General features: G+C 41.3%; 1 pseudogene; it reads right to left on the bottom strand.

Moving 5' to 3' along the window:
- Positions 1–313: 313 nt before the first annotated feature.
- On the bottom strand, positions 314–9385 carry LOC133290565 (pyruvate decarboxylase 4-like; annotated as a pseudogene).
- Positions 9386–9908: the final 523 nt, after the last annotated feature.

Here is a 9908-nt window from a genome sequence, read left to right as displayed (position 1 = left end):
AGTGGGATTGGAAAATCCCCAGTTGTCCGATTTACAGAGGTTACTCTGTCCGATTTTTGGTTATACTTGGTATGAAGCTAAGAAGAAAAAGAAAAAGTTAGCCTGTATTTCCGTAAGATAAGTCTTCCGTTGTATCTGTTTATATCATATGTATGTTAATTGAACCGGCTCGAGATGGGGATGTTACACTTACAAAAACATTTATATGAAATTTCAAAATTTGATTCGCTTCTTTCAAGCTATTTCATTTAATGAACCGGTTAATTAACTGGATTAAACCGGTTGGTTATAGCAGTTTCAGGTTAAACCGGAGTTAACATGAATTGGGGGAACGGCTATTGGCAGAAGAGACCCCAGAGCCCCATTCAAGCAATTCTTTGCTGGTATCATCCTTGTGAACTATCACTTCAATGAAGCATATGAATCCTTCTTGGTTCCTGTTGCTGTCTGAATTGCTTCAACAAGCTCCTCTTCACATGTAACCTGTGCAACAAAGCAAAACATAAATCTGTTGTATTTTATTCATTCACTAAAATTCAATTAGGCCTAGTGTGTAAGAAGAGCCAAAAAAACCTAGAGCTCATTCAGATAAAGGTTAAAAAAATTTGGAACTCATATATATTCTACACTTATTAGCCTAAAGAAAGTCTTCACAAAGTGGTAGAGATCATTTCTCTGAAAGTAAGAGAGTGCTCACATATTGTCCACTTCCCCCTTGAAAGTAAGGCAACAATGATTCTGTAGGAACTATTGGATTTTGCAGAAGCTATTTAGGACCTAGTACATTGGTATGCTTACCGAATCATCCTCGTTTCATAATTATCTCTTGATGCGCAGATCTCGTGTAGAATCTTCCCTTGTATGATTCCTCTTCACGAACTGCTCACCTCAGCGCCGCAACACGAACAACCTTCTTGTAGCTGGACTGTGACAGATCTTCCAAACTATGTCTCAAGGAGAAATGGGAAGTGTGTGGGCACTCTCTCACTTTCAGGAAAATGACCTTACCTCAGCCTCTGCAATCACTAAGTGAAGACTTGCGAGGCTGATGATAAGTGTAGAATATATATATGGGTTTCAAGAAACCCTAACCCTTAGCATAATGGCCTTTAGGTTTCTTTGGCTCTTCTTACACATTAGGTCTTATTGGGCTTTAGAAAAAGAGCAAAACCCAACAAATTCGGTAAGCATTCCAATGTAGGTCTTAAATCGCTTCCAGTTCCAACAAAATCAATATATTATCAGCACTTCCCATTAACAGCAATGGAATTTGAGAAATATGTATTATATTAAGGTCACCTTAGTGGTCCAGCAGTTTCCTTCACCATTTTGAATTGCATCAACCAAGGCAGTGTAATTCCAGTTCTTAATCACATTGCTGGTACCATCCGATTGAACCATATTGCATTTGGAACTCATACCTGTCAACATATCTTTTTTATCAAAACTAAAAACACTACCAAAAAAAGTATAATCGCAAATACCACAAATCACATTCTCTTGGATACTTACCCACATTCTTTTGGCAGTTTCAGCTTTTGGCAATTAAACCATGAGTCCCCTGTCTAAGCAATTACTGCTGTTTCACTAGAAAGCAAAATTTGTATGTGTTGAAACAGAACATTGACCCTCAAAGGTTCTCCAGGTTCAGATTTCACAGGATGGTCATTTGGAACAAAAATCCTGTAGTAATTCTCCTTTGTTGTTCTTTTGGATTGTTTAGCTTTAGTTCCAAGAAACTTTCTTGATGTGCTAGCCTTTGACTAATAGGATCTCTATCTCTCCAAAGACAATTCCAAGTTGCGGTTAGTGGTTGTCAAATCCCTCTTGCCCTAGCATATACAACACTTACACAAGCATTCAAAAGAACATCAAATGTGTGGTAAGAATTATGTAAACAATGTATCAATATGAAAACTATAATCACAACAAAAAGACAACACTAAATATCAAGGATGGCTGAAGCTATGCAATTCAAAATCTCAAGGTATATAATTTGGTTTGACTTTGTTTTAAAAGTACATTCTTATTATTCAAGTACGAATAACAAGATGCTACCACTTAGATTAAAGAAAAAATTCGATCAAGAATGTTGTGTCTAGGTATTTATCTTATTAGTTGATTAAGCAACCTAATATGAGCAATATAATTAACGCAAGATAACTTATAAACAAGTAACTAGTAAAACAATTATAGATCAACAATCAAGGTAGGTGTGTGTACTCTGGGTCAAGGTACTTTCAAGGTCCAAATTATTTTCAATTAAGGTCCTTGTTCACGATTAGATCTTAACCGAACCTTTAGATGCAAGATTGAATTTCTATGTTCAATTAACAACAAATAAAATATGAAGGTTAAGAGATATTCACAATAACACTTACGGTGGTTCACCTTATGGTTTGTTACGTCGAAGAAGACTACATCCACCGCTAACTCAAATGAGTATTTTAGGAAATTTACTAATAAAGTATAGATTACACAATACAACAACTAGTACACCAAAAACCAAACACCTAGTAATTTATCCAAATCACTAGAACCTTAGAACTTCAAACTCTCATGCCTAAGTCTTAACCTTGCCTTTGTTCTTTCCTTCACCAAGGTCAAGAATATCGGACTTCAAATCAACTCAACCCAAGATTCAACAAATGTCTTCTCTTTGCCTCAAATCAAGGCCAAAGTATAGGACTTCCAAGATGGTTCAAACCGAACCAAACACAACAAAGACAAGAGTTTTTATATATAGTTAAACAAATCTAAGTAAAAGACTAAAGATAGGAAAGATGTCACCTCTAGGTGAAGCAAGCAATACAAGGATCCTATCAACCTCATTGCAAGAACTTTGAATCAATGAAGAGCTTTATGAAATTATCAAAGCAATGCAACTCTTCTTGTATGAAATTTAATTCCTCTAGACTCCTAGCAATGTAATCTATGTGTTCTTCAATAAAAATGATGAAGCATACAAATAAACAGTGAAGATGGCTAAATCACTCTTATTTTCTCTCAAGATTAGCTAGCTTTTTCTTCCTTTTTCACGTCTCTCTTTTAACCCTTGGAGCTCTTTATTTAAACTTCAAAATTTTGCAAAATAATCGAATGAATAAGAAATGAATGGTCCAACTAGCTTATATAGTGAGGAAACTATGGTTATAATAAGCTAGTCTATAAAAGGCTCATATAATCATAGCTCTATGATTGGTTAATGTAACACCCCGTTCTAGAACCGGTTTGTTAACATCGCAATATGATATTAAGCGCAGTTACAATCACATGGGTTCAATTAAAATCCGGGTAAATTTTTCATTTTAAAACGTACCGAACTCATAATACCCAATTTCGTGATCATAACCATATTACCTTGCGGAAACAGATAAATTAAGCTTAACATCATGTTCATTTTCCATTTTTAAACCATTCATTTACTTCTTATTTAATTCACAACCTCTACTATGTTGTAGGTTTCTTCGTTAGCTACCCGTGGCTTCAAACCGCGCTCGAATCGGAGCACTGTAGCCCAAGTTAGGACAATTTGAAGCAACACAAGAGAGTGTTGGTCACAGGCCCCGCGCGCTTCAGCGCGCTACCGGGCGCTCAAGCGCGCGCTATCGGGCGCTAAAGCCTCCATCTGGGCGCCAAAGCGCACGGAGGCAGTAAACATCAGACATTCCAGTGTGGATGGGCGCTTAGGCGCGCAACAGGGCGCTCAGGCGCGCTATCCTGGGCGCTTAAGCTCCCACTGGGACGTTTTAGCGCGCGGAGACAGAAGCATCTCCTCCTCCAGTGGCTAAGGGCGCTTAAGCGCGGGCCAGGGCGCTCAAGCGCGCAACCCTAGGCGCTTAAGCCCCACCCTGGGCGCTAAAACACGAGGGGGCAGTGAGCCACCCAACTTTCTGCAGCAAAGGGCGCTTAAGCGCACGCCAGGGCGCTCCAGCGCGCAATCCTGGGCGCTCAAGCCCCCACTTGGGCGCTCCAGCGCGAGGAGGCAGAATGCCTTGGCACTCGCAGGGGCAACAGGGCGCTTGGGCGCGCTCCTGGGCGCTTCAGCGCGCTGCCAGGGAATTCCAATTCCCACATTTTTCAACTCCAATCCTAGGGGAAGGAGCATCCCCATCACAAACCCCAATTGTCTATGCCCCAAACTAAATCCTAGCACTCATCCAACCTCTCTTCATGAGATTTAGCTAGAATTTGGGCAGCATAACCTTTGTTTTCTCATCGTTTACCAATTTAAACAAAGGGGTACCTAATTGATTTTCAGCTCAACCAACTCAATCATCCAATACATAACAAGCATGCATATAATGAATTTCAAGAAAGCATCATTTACATTACATATCCTTTACAAGCCATAGAACTTAGCTTACAAAACACCATGATCATTCCCTTGGCTCCCATCAACAAAAGGTGTAACCAAAGGCATGAGCATAGGCTAAGTTCATCCAATGAATCAAGATATACAAATGACCAAGGGCTTTCAAAATAAATCCTATACATGTCAACTACAAAAGGCATGCATAAACTCAAAAGTAATGCCACATTTCATGCATAATCCAGATATGGCCACTTGCCACCAGAGGCTCCTGCAGCATCCTTACCTGAAAGGGGGTCCCCACAACACGGGGTGAGATATACGAATATATCCAGTAAACCAGGGGTCCTTGGAGCATCTCTCCACCCCACAGTTCCATATCAGTGTAATAGCAATAACAATAATAATGCAGTAAATACATATCTATGCAAAGTGCAATAACATCTCCAGGAGAAATCCCTCGAGCTCTCAAGCTGTCCTAAGGAAACTCAGATGCAAATAGTCCTACTGGCCAGCTAACTACCAAGTATGATTTACGCATCGTCATGCCACATACCAACATAGGGAAACACCATCCTATGCCACACCAAATGCATACACATACGTATAACAAAGCATTACACTATTTTATTGCATTTATATACACAATCACAACCTCCACCCTTTCAGGGCTTGGTAGAACAGTCAAGGGAATTACACCCAAGGTCCGAAGGCTTACCTCAAGCTTCAACTTGACCTTTGTTCACCACCAACAGGTTCCACAGTCAGTCAATTACAATACTTCACTTCTCAAACAAAACCTACACAAGGTTTAATGCAATCAACACATATTGCATCCAATAACATCTTATAGCTATCAACCAAGCTATACAATCATACCAACATAAGCATGAACTCACCTATCCAATGGAGCTAATCAAGCTCCATAGCTTGCTCCAATGGTTGATCACTCACGGTTGGTCCAAATGTCTCAATCCTAGACATCACAAGGACGCAATCAATCATTCAACTCACTAATTGTTCAACATGCTAGAATAATAACCAATCCAAGCATGAATTTTCCAATATTATGAACAATTATCAAACGACTATCTAGGCTCATTTCCACCGATTAAATGACATTCCTAGCATTTTCCATAACATGCTCTAAGCTCCAATCTTCCTAGGTTCTCTCTTCCTTCCTTTCCCTCCCTCTCCTTCTTCTTCTTTTCTCCTTTTCCGTTTCTGGCTTCGACGGGGAAATGGGGGGATTTGGGTTCTTTGGTGGCTTAAGTCACTTAACATAGGTTAAGTGGCTTTAAGCGGGTATTGGTTCGTCTATCTATTCAACTCCAATAATTACCAAACTTTACCCAAAAGTCTGGAATATTATTCTAGGAATATTACTATTTTTATTTTTATATTTTGGGTACTTTTGCCAGTACCCATTTATACCCCTTAATTTTCACTGAGTACACTTTTTAACTCCAAAGTGACTCAGATTCATTTAATTAAGCCTTATACTTAATTTCACTCACTAAAACATGCTTAATTAATTAATTACACTTGATTTACTAATTAATTAATATGGGCTATTATAATCACCCCACCTTTTAGCGATTTTGTCCGCAAAATCAAGAACGTACCTGTCCTTAAACTCAGGATATTGCCGGAGAAGCTCATCTTCCCGCTCCCAAGTGGACTCTTCAGGCGTCCTTCCTTCCCACTGGACTTTCACCATAGGAATAGATTTATTTCTCAGCTTCTTCTCATCTCTTTCGAGTATCTTCAGTGGCCCAACAGGAGTCTTCAAATTCTCCCGGATCTCAACATTATCAGGTTGAACCACATGAGAAGGATCAGCTACATATTTCCTCAGCTGAGAAACATGAAACACATCATGCAAATTTGCCAATTGCGGAGGTAAGGCAAGCTGGTAGGCAACCGGTCCCACCCTACGAAGAATCTGGTAGGGTCCAATAAATCTCGGACTCAGCTTCCTCACTCCAAGGGCTCGTCCCACACCCGTAACCGGTGACAGCTTCAGGAACACATGATCTCCCTCCTCAAACTCTAGAGGCCGGTGCTTGAGATCATAATAACTTTTCTGACGATCCTGAGCCTTTTTCAGACGATCCTTAATCATTTTAATCTGCTCAGTAGTCTCCTGAACAAAATCCAATCCAAACCACTCTGTGTCTCCAACCTCTGACCAACAAGTAGGTGTCCTACACCTGCGACCATACAAGGCCTCGTAGGGAGCCATACCCAGACTAGCATGGAAACTATTATTATATGAAAACTCAACCAGCGGGAGATATCGATCCCATGCAGTACCCTGCTCCAGGGTGCAAGCCCTCAGCATATCCTCCAACGTCTGAATGGTCCTCTCAGTCTGACCATCCGTCTGTGGGTGATAAGCCGTGCTCAGTCTCAACTGAGTGCCAAGAGCCTCCTGCAATGCTCCCCAGAAGCGAGAAGTGAACTTCGGGTCCCGATCGCTAACAATGCTCTCAGGCACCCCATGAAGCCTCACAATCTCCTTCACATAGAGCCTAGCCAATCTCTCCGCAGAGAAATCTACCCGAACTGGCAAAAAGTGTGCGGATTTTGTCAATCTATCCATAATCACCCATATAGAATCATAACTAGCCTGTGTTCGCGGCAATCCCACTACGAAATCCATAGAGATACTCTCCCATTTCCATTCAGGAACATCCAGAGGTTGCAACATACCAGAAGGCTTTTGATGCTCAATCTTTACCTTCTGACAAATGAGACACTTAGAGACAAATTCGGCAATATCTTTCTTCATACCAGGCCACCAGAAATTCATCTTTAGGTCCTGATACATCTTTGTAGCTCCCGGATGAACAGTAAAATGACCCTTATGGGCCTCTGTCATTACTTCTTCCGCCAACTGCCTAGGTACAACTACACGACCCTGATATAATAGTATACCCTCATCATTGCAGGATACACCACTCTGACCTTTTAGTCGTTTAGCACTTTCATTCTGCAGTTGAGCTTCTTTGATTCTGGTCATCAGTTCATTCTCAATGCTTGTGATTTCAAAACCACAAATTTTACATGGAAAGATTTTAGATAATTGAATATCTCTGAACCTCTCAATCACATCATAATCTCTGATCATCATACTTGATATACTCACGGATTTTCGGCTCAGTGCATCAGCTACAACATTAGCCTTGCCAGGATGATATTTCAATTCGAAATCATAGTCCTTTAGGAACTCGGTCCACCGTCGTTGTCTCATATTCAGCTCCTTCTGATCAAACAAGTATTTCAAACTCTTGTGATCGCTGAATATTGCAAATTGCATTCCATACAAGAAATGCCTCCACTGTTTCAACCCAAAAACAATTGCAGCAAGCTCAAGGTCATGGGTTGGATAATTTTCTTCATGTGGTTTCAATTGCCTCGATGCATAAGCTACCACCCGCCTATCTTGCATCAGCACACATCCCAATCCCTTCTTGGAAGCATCGCTGTATAGCTCAAATTCTCCTTCCGGATCAGGAAGTACCAACACCGGAGCGGTCGTCAGTTTCTCCTTAAGGCTCTGAAAGCATTCTTCACATTCTTGTGTCCAAACAAATGGAGTATCCTTCCGGGTCAAACGGGTCAATGGCAACACCATGGCTGAAAATTCTTTAATGAATCTCCGGTAATAACCAGCCAAACCCAGAAAACTCCTTATTTCCGTTACAGTCTTGGGTCTCTCCCAATCAACAACTGCCTCTATCTTGCTAGGATCAACCGCTACTCCATCAGCAGAGATAACGTGACCCAAAAATTGCACTTGAGAAAGCCAAAATTCGCATTTAGAAGGCTTTGCATATAACTGTTTCTCTCTGAGAATTTGCAACACAGTTCTCAAGTGACCTTCATGCTCTTCTTTACTCTTCGAATATATCAGGATATCATCAATAAACACAATCACGAATTGATCCAGAAACGGCTTAAATATGCGATTCATGTAATCCATAAACACCGCAGGAGCATTAGTGAGTCCAAATGGAATTACTTGATACTCATAATGTCCATATCTAGATCGGAAGGCAGTCTTCGGAATATCTTCCTGCCTAATTCGGATTTGATGATAACCCGACCTCAAATCAATCTTTGAGAAAACACAAGCACCCCTCAACTGATCAAGCAAATCATCTATGCGAGGGAGAGGATACTTGTTCTTAACGGTCACCTTATTCAACTGACGGTAATCAGTGCACAATCTCATGCTACCGTCCTTCTTCTTAACAAATATGACAGGTGCTCCCCACGGGGACACACTTGGCCGGATAAACTGCTTAGCCGAAAGCTCTTCAATATGCTTCTTTAGCTCGGCTAATTCCGGTGGTGACATTCTATACGGAGCCAGAGAGATAGGCCCCACACCAGGCAACAGATCAATCGTGAACTCAATCTCTCTATGAGGCGGAAGTTGTGGAATTTCATCTGGAAACACATCCACAAACTCCCTCACCACGAAAATAGTGCCAATCTCCTCATGACTTCCGCTACTAAACCCCCCACAAAGACATATCCCAATGCCCCGGCCCTCAAAGCCTTTCTAACCTGCAACACAGATAGATATGGGGAAGAACTAGTAGCAGAATCATCAGCATCAAGCACAATCCTCTTACCACAGCAGTCTATCATAGCACAGTTCTTTGACAACCAGTCCATACCCAAGATAACTTGAAGGCTGATCATAGGTAAACAAATAAAATCCAGCACGTAATCTCGGCCTTCATATTTGAATTCAACATCTTTACACAACACGGATGTATAACACTCCTCTCCAGTAGCAGTAACCACTTTCATTGGAGGGCGAATGTCATACATTTGCAAATTTAGCCCAACGGCCATAAAATCAGACATACAGGAATGTGTAGCTCCTGAATCAAACAACACTTCAACATCCATATTGTCAATGTATATTGTACCTTTTACGAGATTCGGAGCCTTCTCCGATTGTTGACGGTCCATGGTATATACTCTACCAACCGTCTGAGACTCTCGCATCGGTTGAACAACAGAGACCGAAACCGCAGTAGCTTGAACTGCCATTGTTCTTGCTTCATTCTGAGGACACTGCCTAGAGTAGTGACCGGATCTTCCACATTTAAAACAAATTAATTCTCCGGTAGCACATGGACCCCTATGCTCTTTGCCACATCCCCTACACTTGGGAGGAGGTCCTCTATCAACAAAATTTTTCTGAGCACCGGGTTTTTTGAACAAGTCGAAGGGCTTATTCGCATGCAGCTTCTTGCCTTGCGCCTTCTTGTTCTTCCAAAAACCGGAGCCCGTTGCTTTATGGGAACTAGGTGCCTGGGCCTCTGCAGACTTCTTGGTTTGGGACACCTTATACACCTCTTCCACCTTTCTACACTGGTTTACAAACCGACTGAGTTCTCGGATGTCACAATTTGACATCTTCCAAGACATCTTCTCGTTAAGACCCCATTGGAATTTGGAGGTCATTTCAGTCGAGGTGGGTAGGGCTCGCCCATAGTTGGCGTATTTCACCAACTCATTGAATTTTGAGAAGTATTGGTCAATAGACATTGACCCCTGCTTCAAATCATTG

The sequence above is a fragment of the Gastrolobium bilobum genome, unplaced genomic scaffold (assembly GCF_033153095.1).
Source record: "Gastrolobium bilobum isolate Gb01-03AN ecotype WA unplaced genomic scaffold, APGP_CSIRO_Gbil_v1 utg7671, whole genome shotgun sequence".
Lineage (NCBI taxonomy): Eukaryota > Viridiplantae > Streptophyta > Magnoliopsida > Fabales > Fabaceae > Gastrolobium > Gastrolobium bilobum.
Note: the sequence above shows the minus strand (reverse complement) of the source record. Positions and strands in the feature narration are given on the sequence as shown.